At 38.7% G+C, this 25,937-nt stretch overlaps 1 long non-coding RNA gene across 1 annotated transcript in view; it reads right to left on the bottom strand.

The window, feature by feature from the left end:
* Window positions 1-5,356: 5,356 nt before the first annotated feature.
* The window catches only part of LOC135315747 (uncharacterized), a 41,277-nt gene continuing 20,696 nt past the window's right edge, over window positions 5,357-25,937 (bottom strand). Inside the window, exons 3-5 of the long non-coding RNA XR_010375251.1 lie at window positions 19,008-19,199; window positions 8,461-8,590; window positions 5,357-5,500 (exon numbers count right to left, since the gene is read on the bottom strand). This is a non-coding gene — a long non-coding RNA (uncharacterized LOC135315747). The remainder of the gene's footprint in view (window positions 5,501-8,460; window positions 8,591-19,007; window positions 19,200-25,937) is intronic.

The raw sequence follows: 25,937 nt of genomic DNA on the forward strand, positions 1-25,937 counted from the left end.
GATATCGAGGTCCACTGCAGGATGTAGAAAAGACCATAACCCTACAAAGTGAGTTTTTCAATTTCCTTTGACTATGTGTGATTTGGGGGACAATTCTTCCTTCACAGGGGTGCCTAGTGTTGCATAGGGTCTCACCTCATGTGAAGCAGCAGTTCCCAGTAACAAATAAGAATTTGACTGCTCCGCCTCAAAGCAAATGACAAAACTCCAGCTGATATTTACTGCAGTAACAGGAGGATAAGATTTTGATATTTACACATATAGGTGCATATACAGAAACACAAAACACATAATCATATTGAGAAGCACATAAAACATATTAAAAAGCTCTCACGTATTCACAGCTGAGCTGCTGAGTTCATTTGCACCTCATCAGAGAAAAATATTGTTTCATAACCACATGCAAATGTTCATGCAGAGGAATATTTGATCTTGGGAAGCTCTCTTTCTAAGACGTAAGGGGTTTATTTCCTTCTTTTCCACATTTGCCCTCATTTTCAGAGAAAAAAAGGTTTTTTATTCAGAAGGATAACCTGCCCATGCTATATCCTATCCCATTGGTAAATCATCTGCCTTCTGAGCGTAAGGGAGTTTTCACTCTCTCCTAGCTCTAGCACCCTTTTTTCCCAAGATAGCTGCGACTGCTTCAGAAGGGTGCTCTTTGTTTATTTCAAATTTACTTGTTTACTCTTTAAAAAATTATTGTTCAGAAAAGGTTGAATGATGTAGTTTCTTTTTTGCTCCTGTTCAATTTTCTTCTAATCAAAATCTCTATCCTCTATACAATACAAAAAATGTCATTTAAATACTGAATAAGCAACATTCTTAAAACTGTCTGAAAGCCCTGCAGAATTATTAGGTCAAAGTGAACACAGAGCGGTTGACTTCCAGCTGCCCAGGTTAAAATCCACTGGGGAAATAATTGCCCTGGAGACCCATCTTAACCTTCCAACACCACAGCAATCATGCCCGAATTATCCAAGCTTTCTGCAAACAATAGCTTTTGCCCTAAGAAGACAGTGACCTGGTTGACCCTTCTCTGTTCCAGCCTAGATCACAGGTGCAGGCACACTGGAAAAATGGCTTTCTTGGGCTAGAAATAAAGGAATTGGTCAGTGTGCAACAGTCTTATTAGTTCCCTTTCCCTTTGACAACAAAGAAGGCATATAAGTCAGTGGCTGAAAGACAGGCAACCTTGATAAAATGTTTTGGTTTCAGTCAAATTTACAATACCTGACTACCTGAACTGGGAATCGGTGGGTGAAAAATCATTGTTGAGTTTCTTGTTTGCTCCCATTTATTGACACTGCTGGGGGGTGACAGAACAAATATGGTTCAGGGAAGTCTGTTTTCAGTATGCAGAACTGAAAATTGTCACAAGCAAATCACAAAGAATGACACCACCATTGGCCTATATTCAATAACTGTTGTGAAATTCCCAGACTCTTGCCTTGGAAAAATTAATTGAGGGGTGAGGGAAAGAAGAAGAAGAAATGAAGAGGAGGGGAAGAAACAAAATGCTTAATTTTGTCACAAGCTTGCTCTTGCTTTAGCGAACAGAAAAGTATCTGTTACCTGTTCTTAAGATTGGTGAAATAAGTGCTTTATAAGGAAGAGTAAGAAGATCTAAATATAAACATAATTCTAGGTCCCCAGATAAAATGATGTTAACTCTGTGTGTGCGCATATGTGTGTGTGTGTGTGAGAGAGAGAGAACACTTTCCTCCACCCCAAGTTACTTCCTGGTCTACTTACTATTGATTCAAATAGTGTAAAAACTTATGTCCATTGCTTTGGGATGCAGAGGTGTTGACTGTCATTCAAAACCTCATTAAGCACCCAGTAGATATCTCCATTGCAAGGAACAAGTAATGATATCAAGAAAATCTGATATCTTCTCGAAGAAAAAGCATATAAGACATGCAAAGACAGTGGCCTCTCTACTTCTCTGTGGTGGAGCATGACTCATGTGCTCCTTCATCCATTCTTTCACACACACACATGTACCTTTGTACTCTCAAAGGGAAAGGGCAACACAGGGCAGAAGTAAACACCTGAAGAAACAAACCAGATAAAAGAGAAGAGACATGGTAACATGAGTGTATCTGTATTAATGTACACACTTTTTAATTAGCTAGTAGTAAGCTCTGAAATCCAAAGGCTGAGCTGAAAGCACTGATGAACACATGAATACCTGCCGTCAGAAAAAGTTGCATTGCAGGGATGGTGGCAACCAGAGTCTCTTGGAACCGGTTAACTGTAGGAGGTGGAAATACAGTGCAAAAAGGAAAAGAGTACGGGGCAATAGTTTCCACACCCAGCTAAAAACTCATGTCAGGTGGTCTGAAAATGAATACTCAGTAATGTAATTTCCAATGTAAATTGCTGTTTATGTACACAAAGAAAAAAAAGTTGTTCAATCTTTCATACCTGCTAGTAACTTTTGTGTGTCTTCTGTGTGTGTGTGTACATGAAAATAAATATTTGTGTATGCATTATATATATGCAATAAAATGTGAATAAACCAAATACACATAAAATTCAGCCAGAAGAAAAACTCTTCTGCAGTGCTGATATCAAGTATGAGTGAAAGTGTGAGCTTCCTGCAGACTGCACAGAACAGAGTAAAACAGAGAACAGAGTAAAACAGAGAACAGAGTAAAATCCAGAAAGGACAAAAGAAGTCACCAGTAAGGAAACTAATATGGCTGCACATACCACTTGTATGACACAAGACCCACGTGCCCATAGCTGAGACCAGTATCAGTGTTGCACCTGTAAAACAGCTCAAAGTCTCTTTACATGGTGGCTGGGGTGGAGCTGAGCCAGCAACAGCGTTGTTCTGTCCGAGGCCAAGCTAGTACGACTGTATTCCCAGTGTGGTAAAGGCCTCAAGGTCTTTGTAACTCTGATTAGATTTTTAGTGGCTTAACCTATTTGATTGTTTCCAACAGCAGCGAGTGTCTTGCACTGTTTTCATTCCTGGTGTTCTCTGATTAACTCATTGAGCTTTTTCTGAAGGAGAAAAAAAAAATCCTCTTCGGACACATCTTTAAAAAACTGATTAACTTCTATTCCAAGGTAGGAAGCAATTCTGATACTCACAGAAGGCTGCAACCTTGAAGACAGTTCAGCTGGCAAGGAAATTACTCCCACCTTCTGTATACACAAAGCTGGATGCCTGAGCATGGAATAGCCTCTCCTTCCTCCTTTTAACTGAATGTCTCTGATAATATTTTCATAGAATAGGCTAAAGTAAAATTACCATGAAATCCGATGTTGACTTGTTTTATTTGTGAAAAGGTTTTTCTTGATTTGAAATGTGAAGACAAAAGAAGTTCTTTGAAGCAGAACTGCTCTCTAAATATACACATCAGTAAATTTGCCTGGCTCAACATAAACAAGGTCTCTGTTTATCAGTTCACCAGCTCTTGAAAAGGTTATGGTACAGCTTTTTGCAAAACCTGTGGAGAATCCCACTGGAAATGTAACATTCTCCTACTCTTACTGATACAGATGGGGAACACCAGGCAAACTTGGAGACTGATGTCCTTATTCTGTAACACTGCTTTTATATGCTAGAAACCAATGTGCACTATTCCTCCACAATCTGTAATCTGGCTCATTACAGCTTCACCATTAAACCATGTCTAAGCCATAACAGAAGTACAAACCTGTCAGGATGTAGGGCTCTTGCTCAGAAGCATCAAAGGGAGTTCTAGGGCTGTCCTAACCAAACCTTATTACTGAAAAGGTGGTCTAAAAGTCACCATCCCAGTGTGAGAGTGTACCTCCCCCACAGGGACAAGAAAGCAAAGGCTGAGGGAAGTAATTGGAGAAATTAAAGATCCTCAGAAAGCAGGAGAGAGGAAGATGCAGAAAAGAGACAATGAGCTATAGTGTGGCCAGTCACCTATACATTGCTGCTAAACAAGATCTGTCTTGCTTGCCTCATTCAGACTTGAAAACCCAGACTAAGTAGCTGCTAACAGCCAAAGCAATGCCCATTGTGCCTCTCTTAATGGTTTCTTTATAATGGTTATAGACTAGGAAACCCCAAAATTTGAACCTCCTAGTCACAACCGCCTTAAGTGTATCTGAGATCACTTAACAGCCAATTTTTACAGTACAGCTGAGGAGATTTAGCTGCAACCTTTCCCTGAGGTGGAATGTCTTGCTTTTCTTGCAGTGACCCAAACACATTTTAAGCAGAAGACTATTTTGTTTATTTTCAGTCGGGTTAATTTTCTGCTGCTGTAACTCCCTGAACTATCTTCCCAAGTGCCCAGCCACCATTAGTGCCAGCACAAGGGAAGAAACAGGAGTGCCTGGTAGAGGTGAGAACGAGTCTATTTCTTCAGAAGAGATCCTGAGCTCGGCATCACTGCACAACTGCACTATCATGTTCCTTTTGGGCTTGCCAGAGCTGATATGAATGCATTCAGCTGTCCAGCCAAGCACAACAGCTCTGTGTCCAGGGTAGCTGTTTTAATTTTCAAGGCGGCAATGCTGTATCATAGACCCAAGTCCCTTCTCCTGCCACCCCCACCCCGCCCATACATACGTGTTGGAGATTGGCTCGGCCCCAAGCTCCACCATTCATCAGGAAAAATGAAACTGAAATGCACAGAACTAAGGGAATAGAAACTTTGTTTCTTCTTGTAATGAACTGCCACACTGTACATGCTGGGAATGTAGTCCAAGACTTCATATTTTTACAAAAATTGACTAATGGGAACTGCCCATAACTTGAGGGCCCCTGCATTGCTGTTTTGGTTTTGTAGCTAGTCACCTAAATAAGAAGAGGCCTTAGAAATAGAGCTTTGGCAAGGATGATAATATGATTTCAGATTGCTCCCTGCTGCCAAAATGTACACCTGACTCCCGTTTGCAATAAAACAGTTAATGTAGTTGTAGGGCCCTGATCTAGTCTGAGTCTTTGTTTTACAGGGCTTATCTGTGCTACATCACTTTCTCATTTTTTCTAGAACGCCAAAAATGTGTTTCCTGTTGCACACTGTAACCTAACTCTGGCAAGTTATTAATAAAGGTATCCAGTGTTTTAACTCTGAGTGACCAAATCCAGTTTTATGCCCTGTACAGAATATTCCTCTGAAACTATTCAAGGAAAATTAATGTTATTTAGCCTAAGGCTGAGAAGCAACAAGAGAATTAGCATGCATGTCACTGTGTTCAAATGCCTACAAAAGTTGACAATTCTATTTGCAATTATAATTCCAGAACTGTCCAGGGAGATGAGAGACAGGCAGGTGCAGGCTAGCCCAAGAGGGAAGCTGCTCTAAGGCAGCACATGTAACATGAACAGAATGAATCTCTCCCCTTCCCTGGAAAGAATTTCAGCACATGCTTTAATGAAATTGTTTCACACAAACCTGAGTATATTAAAGAAGAGAGGCAACAGAAGGCAAGTAAAGTATTAGCCTGTGCATCTTCTCCAAGTCTTCTGTATGCCAAGGCAGCAACAGCCTCGTTGTCCCCTCTGGAAAAATGAGGAATTGAACATTCACATTACAAAGCAATGAAAGAAGTGCTCTTACTATAATAATTCAGGGAAAACACTGATGGCACTGGAATTCACTAGCAAGGAACAGCTTTTGTAGCTGGCTAAATGCAGGAGGGAGGCTTGACAGAGGCCATTTTGGCAGAAAAACTAGATGTTACGTTCAGTGTATTCTGAACAAGTACTTGGCACACAAAATGAACTCAGCTGAATGCATTCAAGAAGCAACAAGCTGTGAAATGTGTATTTAGCTTAGTAGATTGGCAACAGTAGCTTTAGGCAATGAAAGGACCACCTAGTTTCTCTGGGCTGTTTCTCCTGTTTGGCAATCTTTCTTGCTGTAGTTTGGCCCAGACAGTTTATATACAATTGATATAGTTTATTCTTCTGTAATTTGCCCATTATTAAAGGCAGGGCTGATTTTCCAGTGAAACATTTATATTACTTAGAAATTAACTAACTTGGTAAACCTCATTAAAAATTGTCATAGAATAATAGAATCATTAAGGTTGGAAAAGACCTCTGTGATCATCAAGTCCGCCTGTCAACCCAACACCACCATGCCTCCTAAACCATTTCCCGAAGTGCCACGTCTACATGGGTGTTTTTGTCACTGCAGAACATGGTACATTTCTGCATAGTCATCTATTTAGCATTGTTTTTTACCCCTGAGAGAGTTATGGCTGTGGCGATGGTGGTAAAAAGGTGTCTCTGCACTCCCTAACACATAATCTCTGAAGATCTGGGAGTTAAGTGTAAGGAATGCTTTATACCCTGACTGCTTGTAGTGAAACATGCCTCTAAGGACGAGGCAATTACAGATCCCATTACGTTTCTCCAGCAATCTGATTTGTTTGGCTAACAGTACCTAATGGAACAAATTCTACGTGAGAGCAAATATTAGCTCCAGGCTATGGTTTACAGGAAAGCTGAATATAGACATATACTGGCATGAGCCTGAAGGAGCTCATGCCCATCTGACATACAGCCTGTACAACAGAGTAACACCGGGAGGTGCTGCATGGACCTTTTTTTAGCATGGAAGTGTATGGTGTGAAGGTAACATGATTCATGGAAATGAACAGATGCAGGGGTGCCTTTCCCCAAGGACTAATCCTTATTGCTTTCCTTATCCATGTCATTAGAACAACATATTTATTTCATCACTTTTCTATGCCTTTTCTACTCCTCTTTACATAAAAGGAGATGCAGATTTGGGCTTGGTTTTTGTTTGGTTTGGGTTTTTTCTCTTTTTTTTTCCCCAAATCTCTATTGAACGTATTCATAGCCAAAGTTTGAGTAAATTATACTATTAGAACAATGAATAAAGCAAGTATCTCTTATTTAATGGCATCCTTTTTAAAAAATGTAGTTCTGAAATTTTTTTATTTGTTTATTTTTGTGAAAGAGGTAAATATTTTTCATCAAAATTTTCCCTCAAATTCTCCAATGTTATCATGAGGTGCATTTCTTCTAGAGCTGTCTATTGATCCCAAATAATTTGGGGCTGAAATCACCAGATTAGCTAGACTACAGGAACTAGCTACATCTCTACTTTAGGGGTATATATTCTTCAGAATAATATATAACTCTTACCTACTCATAGCAAGAATGCTGTATTTAAAATTTACAGTAATTGAAATAAAAATTTTGGACACAGTGTAACAGAACTGTAAACAAAGTTGTTCTTTTAAATTACACTTTATTTCTAAGATGGGTTGTTCTGGGTTTTTTTTTATCTACTGAGGAAGCAAAGTTATTTTATGAAATGTAAAACTCACACAAAGTTGCACAAACTTGAGCTGTGGATTGGATTGCTTTCTAATTGTCCCTTCACACAGTTTTTTCTACAAGTTGTTTTTATTCAATAACGTCTCCATTCCCCCAACAAATCTTGGAAATATTGAAATAAAATCTGTTATTTAAAAAACAAAACATCATTGGGCCCTGACATTTGCTTACTAGATTTTCAAGTTTTTTTCAGGGCACTTATTTCTTCAAGTCCCAAGACCTTTCTGTGTGGCTTCTTGGTTTAAACCTGTGCCAAAGTTTCTCCTCTCACTACATGACCCTGGCACCTGACTTTAAGAAAAATACCTACTATTGAAAAATATGTGATACAATCATGGTTTAGCAATGGCTGATTAAAACCAGGCATGAATGCTAATTAATTTCAAGTGACAGGCACCTGTATTTAATGCTGAGGCACTTACTCAGCAGTACTTAGAAACATGAATCTGAGATCTGGATAAAGTTCCCATTCTTTCATATCCCCAAAATTTAACATCCAAATCTCATTTGGTTTCCTCTGATAAACATCTGGCATCTTAGTATGTAAATTAGGTCTATTATAAACTTACTGACCAGCCCTACTACTAAATGCTTGGCACAGTTTATTCTGTCCTTGCAAAATATAAGTTGTTTACTCATTTTTTCTTTATTTAGGAGGCTGATTATAAGTGGATCCATCAATAGCCAACATGATGAACCAAAACAGGCACTATCAAAAATCAGTGCTGTTTGCAGATTTCTAATGACGGTACAAAAGAATGCTTGCATTCAGGCAACAGGCACCATCTTGTCACTTAAAATGTGATATATTAAATAGAAGACCAGAACACAAAACCCACAAAATATTCAGCAAAGTTGTTCTTCCCAGGAATTCACTGGACCCAGTACTATTGACATGCCATTTAATGAAATCAAGTTATTTAGCACTCAAGACAGGTTAAGTGAGAACAGAAAGTGCAAAAGTAGTCCACTAACAAAAAGCCCATTCACTCCATTGAGCAGAAGTTCAGCTCTTTTATTTGCATTAGGTCAAATACAGTATTCAACCCAAAAGCAAAACCAGACTTGACTACTTTAAACAGCTGATGCATTACTGAAAATAGTCGTGTTAAAAGTCCTTCATAACCCAAGCCGATGGCGAAACTCACCCATGGTGCAATTCCTTTGACTTCAGTGGAGCCTTCCTGGCAACCACCTCAGCTGTACTTGTCCCAGTGCCAAGCTTATGCAAGGCTGTGCTGTGTGTCTTCTCTTGATAAATGCCAGCACTGTAGAGCTCTCAAAAATAAAGAAAAAACATTCTTGAGTAATCACAACAAGATGAGAAACGCAGACACACAAACTGCAGCACAGCAGATAAACAAGAATTTACAGCTGTGCTATATACAAGCACTTAACAGAAGTCTTTTCTTGTATTTTAAAGAAAAATTTAAATGTCATAAATAGCATGAGCTTCTTTCTAGTAAATGGACTACAATTTGAATCTTTCATCTCTCTTTGAGTCATAATTTTTCAATTAAAAATAGAAGAGGGGGGAGACAGAGACTGACTGACTTCATATGTAGAGCCACTGGCCCTGACTTCAGGGGCTGTAGGACTTGCAAATGTACTACTGCAGCTTTAAATTCTGAAATATTTACCACTGCTACATTAGGTACTGAGTAGAGCAAAAGCTTCAAGGCTCAGAGAAATATGATTATCAGTTTACATTCAGGTAACATGCCCATAAATTACAGTTACTAAGGGCTTCAGAAAGCCTTTAAATGTGAACGTGAAGACTCTAACCTTCTGTTTTATTGAATTTGTGTAAATGATTTCCACATGCTTGTAAGGCAGTAGAAGGCACTAAACATCATTTACAAAGCAGTCTGTAGCACCTGTCTCTCAGAAGCTGACCGACATGAAAGGAATGCTGTGCCGGCACACAGTCTGGCTGAAGATCAGTAAATGCAAATTCCTCCAGTAGCTCCATAAAGTCAACATCTTTCAGTTCCTATATGTTGGAGCTTTTTTTTAAACAAATCAGTCTGGGGTGTATATATATGTATGTATGTATGTATATATATATGTATATGTATATATATATGTAAGTATGTAAGATCAGTTTACCTTTCACCCCCTATTTCTTTGAACAATAATAATTTATAAAAACTAGATGTCAGCTGTAATCAATGAATGCATACTTAAATGTCATTCTTTTGTCTGCTTACAGACAATGGTTAACTTTGTACATTCACATATGTAATGAAACTGTCCTGCCTTCCTGACATGGTCACCTGCTCATTATGATAAATAAAAATATGCAAAGGCTGTTTTTTTAAAATAAAATTTAAAATAAAAAGCCTGAAGAGCTCGTAAGTAGCTGTGTACTCAGCATTGCTTAATAACTCATTAGCCAGTAGTCTGCTAAAAAAACGTTGCCACAATAAGTTAAGATGAACACAAATTCTATGAGAATATATGAAGGAACATTTCAAATGAGGAACAAGAAAGTTTTAAAGTGAATATTTACTGAAATCTGATGCCACTAAATAGCTTTATTGCCTTAGGCAGACAATTTAACTGCTGCCTCAGCTTACCCATCTACAAGGATAAGGAAATGTCTCCTTATCTGAATGAATAATTTTCACAGAAAGGTAGTATAGTTCATGATGGAAGGGACCTTTGGAGGCTATCTAGTGTAATCCCCTGCTCGGAACAGGACCTACTCTGAAGATTTCAAATCCAACTTCAGAATTAAATCAAGCTGCTCAGGGCCTTGGCCGGTCAAGTTTCAAGTACCTCCAATGGTGGAAATTCCTCAGCCTTTTCAAACAACCTGCTCCAATGCTTTACGAACATCCATTTGTCCCAATTCCAAATGGGAATTTCCTGCACTGCAGCTTGCACCTGTTCCCTCACATCTCATCACCATGCCCCACTGAAGACAGTGTGTCTCTGTCTCCCCTACACGCCCCCCAGCAGACAGCAATATGGGCTCCCTCACTTCAGCTTTCCCTTCTCCAGGCTGAACAAGCCCAGGCTTTCCTCATACACCCTGTGCTCCAGCCCTGACCAGCACGGTGAGGTACTGGGCTCCATCCAGTACCTCAGCCTATCTTGTACTGAGAAGCCCCAAACAGGGCAGACAGCTCCAGATGTGGTCTCACCAGTGCCAAATAGAGGGGAAGGATCTCTACCCTCAGTCTGCTGGCTGCACTCCTGCCAACAGCCCAAGACATGGTAGACACACCACTGACTCCTATTCAAATTGCTGTGCTCCAGCCCAGCTGCAGTACAGGGCACTCAGCGGTGCTGAACTCCATGGAGGTTGCTGCTGGCCTGTTCCTCCAGCCTGCTGAGGTCCCTCTGAAGGGCTGCCCTGCCCTCCAACACACTGACCACTCCCTCCAGTCTACTATCATCTGCAAATTTCCTAACTGTGTCCTCTCTGCCATCACCCAGGTGGTTAATGGAAACATTAAACAGTACTGGACCTCTGGGTCAGGGAGCAGGAGAAGCAGGGCTGTTTCACAAGGGAAGATGCACCAGGAGCAGAGGGTAGCCACAACACAGGTGGGGTGTGGGTTCACAGGCTCTGAGCAGGACTGATCTGGTGATAGAGACAGGTTCCTTGGACAGCCTGTAAACATCAGGTGAGGCGAGGCAAGGTAATGAGTCAGGTCTAGGGTCAGTTTAGGAAGTGCAGTGATGGAGTGAGGTCGGTTTAGGAAGTGCAGTGATGGAGTGAGGGCAGCAGGAGCTGGGGCTGGGCACATACCTGGCACCACTGGGGTGACTTCCTCACCAGAAATAGTGCTCTGGGGCTGGGGACATAGGGCACTTGGGTGGAGGTCCTAGCGGGGATGGTTGGGGAAATTAAGGCCTGTGGCTGTCCCCAGGGTCCCTACACCTTGAGGCACACAAGTAGTAACCAGCCTGCTGCACAACTTCATGGTGCTGATTACAAGCCGGTGGTCCAGCCAACTTTATCTTAACCAACCCAAGACGTATTCTGAAGTGTTCAAAGCCTCAGAATAACTGCAGAAATCGTTAAGTAATATTTATGTAAGAACAAATGACAAAATATGCTTTTTTATTCTGCCCAAAAGATTTACTTAGCTAAATTATCAAAATTTGAACTTTATCTGACAGAGAATTCCTGTAGAGAGATGTCAGAGACCTTTTAGCAAGAATGTATTTATTAACAAAATGTACTTACATTGGTACCAGATGGAAGATTTAGGCAGGGAATAAGAAACTTAATTTCATCATCTGATGTGACACTGAGTTGCTACTTCCTATTTTTTTTTAATAAATGAGAAGACGGTGTATTTAGCTAAAGGACAAGTCAATGCTTGTGTTTTTCTTCAGTTAAAGCATAAATCCCTTTTTCCCTTCCTTAATTTCTCTATTGCTATCCTTCATCAGATCATCCACCTAAAACATAGTTATGTAATGTATCACTCCCTTAACACAATCATCTTATCAACACCACATGATCACCTCACTTTATTTAGGTTTTATGGAATGTGACCCCAGTGCTGTTACTGTAATGTGAATTTTTATTTCTTTTTTATGTAGTGCTCTCCTTAAAATATCTAGGTAGCCAAGAGTGTGTTAAATTACAGATGTTGTCAGCAGAAATGTAATGCACCCCAACAGTATTTAGGAACAGAACATCAGAAGCGGAGGACAGACTAAAAAGAATACATTGTCCATCCCACAAAGCTACAGAAAGCAGCTCTTCAGAAATAAGTAGTAGCCTAGGAGCTGGGCTGTAGGAACCCTGAGCACAGAGCAGGCAGGCTCAGCTAAGTAGCTTTATTCAGTCTCCCAGGATCCAGCTCTCTCTCATCTGGCACTGACATAACACCACGCTCCTCCTCAATATCTTCAGCTCTAGCGATGTGCAGCTATTGTGAAAACAGATTTGTTTATTTTACCTCCTTTTTACTAAGCTCCTGGAGAGCTGCCCTGCTGTGAATATTTCAGACGGGTTTACTGTTCCCATTACATCAAATATGTGCACACTATTCTTCTCTGTCTTCTGGCAGACAAGAATACACATCTGCATTCCCGCAAGCTTTACTTCCAGTGGCAATCAAGGCGTTCATATCTGAACAGTGTCAGATACACCACCCTAGCAAGCGAGCTGCTCTTCTGGCTACCCAACACTATTCATCTGTGGTAGCATAGTACTCTAATCAAACGTGTTTTTCTATTATATGAATTTCTGGGCAGACTAGCAAACTACTATTTTATCTTCCCAGTGATTTTGACAGAAGTAGTTACATACACCTTTCAGGCTTTGTCCAAATATGGTTTATATTTTTAGTTATTATATTAATGTTATGTAGTTTAAAAACATAAGACTGATATGAGATTTCCAGGTTCATAAATCTGGTCTCCTGCTATTGTAAGCAAGGATGTCATACAATCCTGCTCATAAATGTATCCAATTTAATTCTCCATAGATTTTCCTTTTTTTTCTTTTCATTTTGAATCCCCCATTACCACCGAAAGGCATACCTGAAGCTTACATCATCTTCTGCTCTCCAGCCCAAATGTACTCAGAGCCATTGAAAAACCTGTGTTTCTTGTACATAGTCCTTTCACTTAGCTATCTGGTTTTATTCTTCTCACCCCTTTCCCTCCCTTTCCTCCTACATCAAGTAATATAAATAGAGGATTTTCAGCCTCCTTTCAGAGAGAGAGGGTCATCCCAAATCATCTCTCCATCTCTTCTGTTTTATGGTTCAGCATCTGTGGTTACAGAAGACCAGGACTTTATACTGTATCCCAAATGTGGTCTTCTTCATAGCCAGGCAGAAAAGTATTAATGTTTCCCTAAGTCTTTTGGAAGAATTTTGCCTGTTTTATGTGTCTTTTCCATGGGCACATCTTAACTGCAACTGTCTTCTGTGTGTGCTACTGCTACAGTCAGACTATAAAACCCAGTTCTGGTGAAGGGGGAAGTCTACGCTCGGAAGTATCCAAAGCTGACAAACTGTTGCAGCTTGTAGGGGCTAAGGAGATTTTGTGAGCACCTAGTCTGATGCTGGTTGATAAAAATACATTGATGTAGTAGGAGAGTAGTTTTTAATACAATATGGCTTTTACATGCTAGGGTTCTAAAATTTCATGACACTGGTTGTAGAGTTACAAAACATTATGTTATGCAGTTCAACACTGCTGCAAGTTCAAAACAACAACGGAATATTGTTACCTTCTGACAGATGCCTGTCCAGTGGGTTGAGTAAAGCAAATTGGTCTCAGCCCAGTTCTCACCTGAAAAGTCATCTTCATGGAAAGCTTCATACTACAAATTTGCATTAAGTGGTGATTGTAGAAGAGACAAAGATTGAATAGACCTTTTGCACCACATCTTTCATGCCTATAGGCAATCTGTCTTGGTCATGGTTGAGATATTTTGCTGAGAAGTAGAGACAGGGGTGTTTATCTTCCCTCCCTGCACCCAGCTGTCTTCTGAAGAGGAGCAAATGGAGATAGAACACTTTCCAGGAAGAGTTTAGTCAGGTGAACTTATTTTGCTTCAAGTTCTTTTTATATGCTTATCTCTCAGACTATGTTTGCAGAAAGATATACACATTTTTCAAAATTTAAGACCGTTATTGAAGGTGTCATGTGAAAATGTTACCATTTACATGCAAGACGACCTAACAGACAGGGGCAGAGGAGGGAAGGGTTTAAGTATATCAACACAAAATAAAATGGTAGACATTTCATTTACCTTTCCATAGAGTATTTGCTTTACAGTCTTTTCTTTTAACACTCTTGAAACGTTATTTTCTGCATGACATTATAACTTACTTAGACGCATACTCATTTCCAAGTGTGAGACTAAGATATATGCATCTTAACCTCACAAGGTCTTTTTAAATACCGATTAAATTAATATTTCATTGTCTAAACATATGATTTATTTGTTTGCTCAGCGTTTTGTATTTTATACCTCTGCACACACACAATTAAAATGCATGAGAAGGGACAAAGGGAATGTAAATGTTATTCGTTTGAGACCTCTAGAAATATCACCCACAATACTTCCATTTAAATTCATAAGGAGATCCTTACTTTTCCAAATTTCCTGGTTTATTTTCACAAATAATATAAGTAATTCCTCATCCAGTAGAACATTATCATGAAAGAGGTATAAAAATGTTTTACTGCTTAATTTTAACCCTTTGCTGTACCTTCAGTGTGTTTTCCTTCCGTTCTTTTTACTGGCAACTGCCTAAACAGAAAATCCCCAAAATTGTGTAAACCTTCCACTCAAATTGTAAGTAATTGATCTGAAACATTCAGGATCCTAGCACAGGAGACGAGGAGGTGACGTAGTGTCCTGGTTTCAGCTGGGATAGAGTTAAATTAGCAATAGTGGTGCAAGGTTAGGACAAGAAAGCAAGCAAGGTGCGTAGAAACTCTAGTGAAAGAAAAAAAGCTGAAGCAGAAATACAGTGTGTGTGTTGAAATAGATGAAAAAAGAAACAATAAAACTGTAGCATGAGAAGAGCTGTAAAAGAAAGAAGATTCATCCAAAATCTTCTACAAAAAGTGCAGCAAGTAGTGTGTTTAACTGGAAAGAAATGCCTGTTGACAACAGTGAGAGTTACCGGAGAAAGAAAACAAAATAAGATTATATCATGGTAACTGAAGTTACCTAGGGACAAAAAAAAATTACCAACAGAAATTAATGTGCTGACAAGGCTGCTACTCAGATGTGATTGGCTCATTCTTGGTCTGCAAAAGAATGCCAGTATTCACAATAAAAGTTACATGTCCAATGAATGGCAAAATTATGTGCAAACTTCAAGGTGAACTTTTGAATTTCAGGGCTTGTAAGGAGCTGCAGCAAGTTGATGTGTCAAACTTATTAGCATTCAACAGTCCCTGCATGAGCAACGTTCCCTTTTGTGCTGTGAATTTAAACTTTCACAGCTCCTAGAATTATTTTATCCAGAGTGCTGGGTTCCTGGGTTTTTTTTGTGGGGTTTTGTGTTGTTTTTTAATGGATAAAAGAAATTGAAAATAAAGGACTGACAATCTAAATAAAAGCTACCAGGCTTTTTGCAAAGAACTCTATGGCGTTATTTCTAAAGCCTGTTTACAGAGTTAGAAGACAAAAATTTTCAACCTGTAAGATCATTCTTAAACCTTTGTCAGATTGCAGATGAATGTATTTGCTAGGGGAAAGTATGCTGGCCAGGATGAAAAGAGCATCCTGCGTACTTAAGAAAGGAAATCTCCCATGTAGCAAGTGCCAGCTGTTAATGCAGGAACCACAATTTACCTCCCCTGCCACAAAATAAAAAGCAGTTCTTTTTGTGACTAATTTTTTTAAGAATTAGATTATTTTATCTGCTTCTAGAATTCTTCAGTTTTTCCTTACAAACACATGCTGACAAGAATGTGATAAAGCATTGAAAAGATGCAACACAATCATTTCAGATACTGTTGTATCACTGAATGATACAACAATTCACAAGTTATGAGATATCAAACCAGTCCTAGGCCTGCTCCAGCTGTATGCATTAGGGATTTTACGGAATGCGGGCTTAACCCTTAATGCATTTGCTGAAAAAGAGAGGGGGGCAAGGGGGAAGGAAGAGGATATACATTCTTTTTACTGCAACATCCAGTTTGGTCTGAGCAATGGCCACATCGAATATCTGCCAGTTTACTAACTCCTATTTTCAATGCTCTGAGAATACTAAGTGATGCTGAGCATCAATCTTTAGGACATTTCTGTGTTCTGAATAGGACTTATTTTGCCTGATGAGTCTTTGGAGGTAGGCTATATATAAGCACAGATTTACAAAAGGTTGTTTAGCAAGTTTGGGCAGGTCTGATTTTGGTTGTGGTTTATTTTGCACTTACACTAATGATGACCTAATACTTGTTATGAATCAAACCTGCGGGGTTAAGCTACTTGAACACTATCAGCTTAAAGATGCAGGGGCTGTGGATTCCATATTATCTTTGCATAACCTGAGAAGATTATGGCCTGACAGAAATATCTATTTCACTACTTAGGCAGATTAAATTCAGTTTAAGGGGTATACCTTTGTCTTTAATCCCTGCTGCAATTCATTATCTCCAATCACAGAGTGTAATAACCTATTGTGCCAATTATACTTTTTTCATTTCTCTACAATTTGTCATTTTTATTTGATTTCAGGTATAAAATGAAAAGTACCAACCAACAAAATTACTTAGGACCATAATGACCTAGTACAACGAAGCCATTCATCATCAGTACCAAGTGTTGCTCTGCATAGATCCTACAAAAAGTTTAGATTAATAGCTTTACACAAGTACTGCTGTAAAACATACATTAAACACTGTGCCAGATCCTGAGGGCTGCTGAGTTTGAATTAATAACAGTTGGAAGTCTTTTATGCCACTCAGTCTGGATCAGAATTAGCACTGATTCAGCCCAATCAGACCCATTTAGGAAAGTCTTGACCCTAAAATTCTTTATGTACAGAAACATCTCACAAAATTTAGCAGGAATACATTGAACAGCTGTGGCTCCCAAACTAGAAATGCCAGCTAGGGCATGCAGGGAGATGAGAAGAAATGCTGAGAGGAAGAAGTTGACACCAATCATTAGACAGTCTTTCATGATACAATTTCCATACATGCACAACTATTTGCAATTTACATTTGTTTATAATAAGGGAAGAGAGACATCCATAAGCAAGAGCACCACCTTAAATACAGAATTACCTACTGGACAGCACAGAAAGCCCTCCCTGTAGTATTATTATAACAGACTTGTATACATGTATGTAGTTTGTTAATTCTGGCAGCAATCTGGTTTCTTAAATTATTCCAGTTGCCAGATGCCCACACAGATTCCTCATTCACAGTACCGATAACAAAGTATTTATTATCCTCCACTGAGACGTGCATACAATTAATATATAGGAGCCCCAAAAAGGAGATAACAAAGGCAAGCTCTGACAGGCCACATTGTACATATGCATTGCATTGTCCCCATTTCCAAAGTGTCTATTAAATATTTGAACACTACACTTCTAGAAGTGAGGTGCCATTCCTAGATATGTGCCAGCTAAACTGTATTTCAGTTCACTGGCTGAAGCAACCAAAGACATCTACCACACTCTACAAATGAGCATCAACTTACAAACAAAATCTGATTCGCAATAGCATTCTCATAAGTGGATACAGAACATTAAATAAGTAGCTATATGAAACTCTTTTTACTTCTCTATGGATGAATTACTTAATATTACACTACAGCATTAGCAAAGAACATATTTTAATTGCAATTGCTGACTACAAAGAGCTAAACTTTTCCTTAAAGATATTGAACATCCTCTGTAGAAACGCTTCTATTCGTATCCAATACCTTAAAGAATTACAAAGCCAACCAGCAGATCAGTTGCACAAAATATTTCTGTATCAACATGTAGCAGCATGCTTTGTAACCAATGAATTAAGATTTTGCTACTTTCTAACATTTTCCACATGTACTGAAAGACACTAGAGAAAACAAGGCATATTAGACTGTCACCATTTAATATGAGGGCCGTGAATTTACACTGCGGTTGATTTAACATATTCTATTCTATTTTTGTGTTAGCTCTTCTGTCTGTTTTTAGTGATATAAATGAACACAATCTTACTGCAAGCATTGTGCTGCATAAAGATCATGTTCCATATGCACATGTAACTTAAAATTGGCCAGGATTTTTTCAAAGAGGGAAAAATAATAAGCCTCTTCTCACAAACCTTTAGTAGTGACCTATCAGCTCCAGTAAAAGCTGCTACTGTGATTTCAGAGACCGCAGGTAAATTCAGAGGGATAGAGAGGAGGAGAAAGGGGAGAGGGGGTCATGTGAAGAGCCAATGGTTAGGGTAGTCAGTTGAACCAGTTTTCCCACCTCCAGGTACTTGAGTAATTCAAGGGTGTAAATCTTTATCTCATACCTCCAAGGAGGGAGCCTTAACCATGAAGCCATTCCCGATTCTAGGCTATACTCCACACTTTTTTGAATGGGAAATAAAAAAAGAGCTAACTACTCCATCCCATTAGAAAGGGTAGCCAGGTAAAGAAGTCTCAACATGTATAAATAAAATTGTCATCTTCTGACCAGTCCAAGTAATTCCTAATACTATGATGAACTATTTCTAAAACATACATATCAATGGAAAGTAATAATATTCTGGAGGTTGCACTCACATACTCTGTAGAAGGTAAACCTGTTCTATTGACATGCAGATTGTGCTAGAAAAGTAGCTTGATGGCATCCTTTTATTTGTAACATGCCTATTCCCATTACTTTGATTGAAATGAGCAGTTTAGCTTTTTGTCTGCATGACCCTTAGGTCAGCATATCACAGTTTGCAAAGCACAATGCACTTGCCAGAGCTTGTAATATCTATGTCTCATGCATCAGCATTTCACTGCAGTCATCTCTCATCACCATTGTTTTTCCTCATGTGTTCTCACCCAAAAATTTTTTGGATTTATGCAAGTGCTTGTATCACAGACTCTGTCATGAAAGGTTACAGTGATACATGTTCAAATGGAAATAAATAACCAATAGAAGTGACGCAGGTTTTGTAGGTTTTGCTCAAACAAATGGGGAGGAAAAAACCAGCCATCAAATTAAATAGAAGGATCATCAAAGAAATCCACAACTCAAATATTCCATGTACTTACAGACAAATGCGGGACAAGCACGCTGGCATGGTACTCCTTTTGCTTTGGTCAAACAGCACCATCTCTGGAGTTAACTAGCAGAAAGTTTACAGTACGATCAATTCAAGCAACTTGCATGTGTTATCGAAGTCCATGTGGGAGTTCTAGATGCAGTCTGTTTGTCGGGATACACTCCGTGCCTTTCTGAGATCTCTGCAACCATGAAAGAGAAGTGTTTGAGGGTCTAGGCTGACTAGACTACGTAGAAGAATTAGGCACCAGGATGCCAGCACAGTTTTGTTGGCTGACAGGCTAACCAGCAGGAAACACAGGAAAGCAGAATGCACCTTCAATCTTGCCACGCTCAGATAAGGCAGGTTTGAACGTGACACCACAGATGCGACAACTTTGCTGTATCTTTAAAAGCCAGTCTGTGCCAATAACTAGAAAATGGCTTGTATCAAGAAGCTCTGATTTTCTGATCTTTGCTTTACTATACAAGTCTTAAGAAACAACATATCCACTTGTCACAAAGAAACCATTATCAATGCATGGAGGAAGAGGATGTAAAATCTACTGAATGTCCTGAGCCTCACCATCCTGGTTTATGAGCAGGAGCGGATGGGTTCTGTCTTTAACTAGAGCTCATAATTATTGTTCACATATAATAACAAGTAAACAAGCTCACCTGCTGTACTGATAACCTAAAAGCACGCTAGCATGACTACACAAATTCATTTTAAAATCCATTTAACTCTGAGGCTAGCTATAAATACACACTGTAAATTTTTATCTGAGGTCAAATATCTCTGGGAGTTTGTGTAGCTGTTGATATGTTTATATCATTAGAAGTCTCTCAAAAAATTTATTGCTAATCCACCACCCAGCTACACATTCAAGGAAAATCAATACTAAAAGCAGGTGTTAGTTTTCAGTGCAGAGTATTAGCATTATCGCTGACCTGTCATTGATCTGAAGTAAGACTGTCATATTGAAACACTGCTCGTCTAAAATAAAGAAATTCATATAACTCTTATTTTCTCTGTAAACCAGAGCCCATTCAGCCCTGGAGTTGAAATAATCTGTGTATTTATTGAGCAGGCACAAAACAGGTACTGGTAGTATTTCTTAACTTTGCTTTACTAGGGTACCCTAACCTAAAAGCCACTGGGTGAAACTTTTAGCAAATTTATTTAGCCATTCATTTGTGAAAAATTTCACTGGGTGAGAAGATATAACAAAAGCAATTGTTTGTATTAACCATGGATTTTGCTGCAAAGGTGGTGCCCTTTACAAGATAATTTCAGAATGAAAGTAATTTATAATATTGTACTATTAAAAAAAAAATCCAAGTAGTGATGGCATGTCTGTGAACATCACCCCACATCAAATGCCGAGATTCAAACCCCCCTAGAACTCTAGGTATGCATGATACCATTTATGAATTTGAGGGTTAGTGCTTTCCGAAAGAGATAGTAAATACTCTTAACAGTCTTCAATCCATAACCCCCTTATCTGTGGGGTGAATTTTTGAATACAGTACAGGTTAAATTTAGGTATTAGAAAATCCTTCACAAAACAAAGGAAGTGTATCCAATTCTTCGTAAACTAAGGAAAACATATTACAGTTTTGCAGCTCTTGAGAGCACCTACCAATAATACAAAGTACAAAAATTAACTCTAAGTTTGTAAACTGCCCAAACCCCACCTTCTATTCAATGAGGATTTGAAACAAAAAGGAATTTTACACCTTCATCCCCTAAAGGTCAGTCTCTATTTTGTCTCTTTCATCCAATTTGTTCCGGATTTACAAGGTGCAATCACAACTGATGTTTCAGGAAGCTGGCTGAGGACTGTAGAAAACAGGAGCCAAGTGACTGTTCCCTCAGAATATATCTCAGCCTCTCAAAGGCACCACAGACTTCTCACTTTTCTCCAAAGCATATTAGAGCTGATGGACTATTAGCGCTATCCAGTACGTAAAATCATAATTAAGAAAGAAACAGAGAAGCAAACAGAAGTGGTAAAAATAGAAAATAGAAGGCTTAAGACCTTAAAACATTTAAATAAGTGCATGTTAAATTGTTATACAAACTTTTTAACCTGTTTCACCACATGAAATTTAAGATATCTGGACAGAGTTAAGAGGGACCATTAAACACTCATTCCCACCCACCCCCCACCCCCCCCCCCCCCCCAAGGAAAAAAGTACTTATGCTATTTCTAATGATTGACTTTCCCTTTTGGCAAGAAGGCTTCCAATAAAGAGAACAGGCTTTTGGAGGTTTTCTCTGAGGGTGAAAGAGAAGGGAGAGGGGTGATGGTGGTAGAAAGCTGTGTTTGAGGAATTCAGGAGGAACGAAAATTTGGTGAAAAGCAGATGCACTTATATAACCAAAAGCATGATATACAGAAGCTGCATTGCTCTCCAGGATGTTAGAACTATTCGATGGCATGGCAATTGTGATGCAAAGAGTCAGCTGTTTGAGGCACTTGACCTTATCCTTTATGGGTTTGTGGGTTTTTGTTTGTTTAGTTTTTTAATAGCAGGCAGGAAGTGCTTGTTTAATTATTTACACATCTTAGTAATACAAATGTTTCTATATGAAGGCAGATGCACAGTATGTTTTAAGAAGCTGATTATTCCAATTTTATGAGGCTTTTCATCCTTTTGTCAAACTTGCAGTGGTTAGCATGGTCTCCCTCATCCCACCCTGAATGCTTTCCTAGTTCATCAAACTTGATTGTAAAAATGACAGAGGAAAGATTGCTGATATGCTTTTATCTGCTTGCTCTGATCCAGTACCATTTCTTTAAAGATGAAAAGGATTAAAATAAATGGTCATATAACTTGACTTGAGAGCACACGACTTGCGATAAACAGCAAATAGCCACAGAAACACATATAATTCACTTGAAGATGATCAACAGCTGTGCTTACTGAACAGCTGTCTGAAAGTTTAATAACATGTTTGGGGAGTGCATAGTTACAAATTAAATACCCAGCTAACATTTGTGCCTTGACCTGGTTGTGGGGTCCAGGGACCCTTCCTGTGTTACTGAGATTGTTCACTTCTGTATTGTCACCTGTTTCAGATGACTGAAATACATCTGAAAACTAGTTTCTGACTTTTCTGTAGGATTATTTTCTTTCCTATATTCATGTAGAATATACTGTCTGGCAAGACTAGTATTGTACTGTGATGTCTAAGGAAATATATGGTGCCAGAGCTGGTCAGGAATATTCTACTCAACAGTATTATTTCTGTATGTTGGAGAGAGAAACGTCTTGCTCCAGCCTTGTTTCCCAAATGAGAACCATTCCTTAGTTTCTTTGCCTCTTTACCATATTCATTGAACACTGCTTGGCAATTTCAAAGGACTTTTACCAGAGTCCTCATGGCTCAGGACATGTATAAAGACCTACATCAACCCCAGTAACATTTGTATTTAAACAATACTTTCTAATGAAAATTAAAAAATACCCAGATAGCAAGTGACATATGAAGACAGTCAAGCAGAAGTAACTGGCAGAAAAAGAAACAGCATCTAGCCCATCTTGGTGACTTATCCCCACTTTCTCCTGTTAGATTAGACAGGATCTTTCACTACAGTAAAAATAAAACCTACTTGCTTCCTTAAGAGATCATTTGCTTGAGCATGTTCCCAGCCAGGTCAACATATTTGAGCAGCTTTGTTGAGTTACTACTTTTCAGACTTCTTAGTCCTGCATAAGAAACTAGATGAGAGAACAAACTAGATCCCATTCCTCCTTGGACACTCAATTGCCCAAACAATAGAAACGTGCTCATGAACTTGCAGTGGTTTTGACTGCAGCAGAATCAGGTGCAAAGAAAAACATTAACCAAAAGTTCCAGTTACTGGGCAATGCTCCACAGAAAGGTACCTCAAAATTCATCACCACGGATTATGATTAGTTTGATGTTGTTATTAGCCTGAACAAGCAAGCCATTGCTGAAGTAGAATCCCACTGAATTCTTTCCCCAGCTGGGATTTGAAAGAGCAGCAGTGACTGGCAAAATGTTGGCCAATTAAGACCATCCCCTGGCCTGAAAGTACTGAAAAAGAGTCACTCCCCAGGATTTTTTCCAGGTGAGCTCTTAACACTTTAACACACAAGCCTAGAAAGGTGTACCTGAAGGAATTATCCTCTGTTTCCATAACATTGTTCTTGTTTTCTTAACGAGGCAGAACAGTAGTCGGCATGAAATGTTGTTCCAGCTAGTCCTCAAAAACCATTTAAAGCTCCTCGTTAGCCATTTTAATGCAAAGGTTAAACAATACTGTGAATAACCATAAACAGACACTTCTATAGCTGCTACACCAAAATTAAAATAATTAGATAGTAATTTGCACCTTGTCGGACAAACAGAAGAAAAGAAAAAGGCAGTATTCAGAGACTTTCTCTTTATAGTCTTATCAAGACAAAGCATGACAACTTGGTGAATATACACCTCAAGCTTGTATTAAACAAGAAATTTGGTTTTCTGAAGAAACTAGGAAACATTTTTAAATACAAAAAGTTTGTTTTAAAAGCATTTGATGCTAGGCTGAGAGAGTAATGGAAATCCTTCTGATAGAAATCAGTAACTAGTAGACAGACAAGGTATAGCAGACAAATGTTAACACCATTTATAATCGATATTTCATTAAAATAAGAAATATCTTAAATAATTTGAAATAATGGGGGCAGAAAAGAGCTGTAATTAGCTGAACACAAAACCTAGACTTTTGCTTTTCTTCTTCTGATTTAGGTTACCATAACTGATTTGAGGGATGCTGACTATATAAAGGAAACTTGTGGAGAACTGCTTTTATTAGGAATCAAAATTTCTTATACACACACTGGAAGATGATCAAGATCTCTTCTATAGATGTAACACAGACTCTTTTACACTCCTCAAGTATCTAGTCCAACCATATTTTTTTCATTGATATTTCTGGCTACGTGACTATTTTTAGAAAACTGGTTCTTCACTGTTACTGACTCAGGCTATGTGCAAGAAGCTAAGGACTGACTGGAAACAAGAACCAGTGATATTCAATTCATTGAGCCTGTGGCAGCACACTTTTCCCCTTCTGTCTGCATTTTCCCATCTTAAATGCAGCCAGTGCTGGCAGTTGAGAGGATTCAAGTTTTTCTAGTGTCTTGAGGACAATATACAAGTGCTATGTGATTACTAATAAAATGTCAGAGAAAATATCTTTACCCGTCACATATTTATAGTTAGGGAGACAGACATGGTGAGCCAGAGATAGTACGCATTGATGGGACCAGCTGGAAGAAACAGGCATGCTTTCAGGCTCCAGCAGATCTACTCTCCAGCAGATCCAACAAGCAAATATTTCCAGCAAAACACAGGCAGGCATTCTTTACCTGTTTTTAGTTTTATACTGCTTTTCCTCTGGTCTGATGAGACCAAAAACTGATGTGGGTTTTTTTCTTCCAGATAGTCTAATACGACTTATTAACTGTTTCTGTGTAGTGAATGCTGTTATTCTTCAGGCCATTATCACAGCTACAAGACAACTGACTTTTACATATTCATCATCTACATGAGTCTGATTAGAAATTCAGATGGAGATGTCTAGAAATCAACAAAGGATAAGCAAAAAGATAGATGACTGCGTGTCTAGTTTAATTTCAAAACAGATGTGCCAACTTAATGTCCTATGCTTACGTTTTTATTAAACACTGAGTTTAACTGATGTTTTCCTCAGCCTATCCTCTAGCAAAAAGCAATAAGGTCCTCAAGTTAACCCTGCATTTTGTGAGACCTTTGGTTTTTTGTATGTGTGGTTTGCTTTAACTGTAAACGTAAGTCCTCTTTTGATAAACTGATATAGCTTCTTTACATTAGACTTAAAAAACAAACAAAATGTATCATTTATAAAAATCCCTCTTAAGTATGCATCTGGAGAGAGCAAACAGCCCATCCTAAGTGTTCTTTCCAGCAGTATTAACCCCAAACATGGACTTTTCTGTGATTGCTTTAGGATTGTTTATAACAAACATGAAGGCATTTGTTCAGCAGCAGGATGTTCCACTTATTTCTCCTACCCTAACCCCCCCTCTTCATTTATGAAAAGGATGAGCTTGCATCACAGAAGGAAATGTGCCTGTCTGTTTTTTTTTCCCGCCACACTATTTATTCTCTCATTGATTTATTCTACTGGAGGGCAAACATATTGTACACAGCTATTTGTGATGCTGTGCCACTGAGAGACCTGCTTCTGAATGCATTATAAAATTGTTGATGCTGCTCTAAGGGTCAGTGCTTGGCCTCCAAAGAGAAAGTGTTTTTTTTATCTCAGGGCAGTAATGTCTGATTTCCTTACATTTTTCTGCACTCTTGCTCCTAATTTACTAAGGTGCCGGACTACTTCAGATGCCACCTCTAAGGTCAAGTTGATTTATATGTAGACTCTTATTCTACTTCATAAATAGAATTCCAGTGACCATTCTTGCTTTTAGGCTATTTTTATGCGTACATATATACAAAAATGTATGTACATATACATGTGATTGTAAGGTGTGTATAATTTTATTAAACTATAAGAATAACCTCTTTTCCGCAAAGAGCCTATGTACAGCAGTGCTTGAACTGAAACAATCTAACTAGTATGTTGTAACTTTCTGCATGCATTTTGTTCCAAACTGTACAGCAGCTGCTACATCAGAAATGTCGCTAGTCAAGGGAAAAAAGGAATCTAGTCTGTATCATCTAAACAAGCACATTCTACCAGCATTAACATTAATTAATAAAAATTAGATTAAAAGTCTCGTAAGATGAGAAATTCCCACACGTAATTCTAATAGTTAACATTCATAACCTCTTTAATACACATCTGGAAAAGCAAAATGGTAACAAGTATAAAGCTTTCAGAGTTCCACTAAGCTTGTGTTTATTTCCTCAGAGGGGTACCTTT

The sequence above is a fragment of the Phalacrocorax carbo genome, chromosome 1 (assembly GCF_963921805.1).
Source record: "Phalacrocorax carbo chromosome 1, bPhaCar2.1, whole genome shotgun sequence".
Lineage (NCBI taxonomy): Eukaryota > Metazoa > Chordata > Aves > Suliformes > Phalacrocoracidae > Phalacrocorax > Phalacrocorax carbo.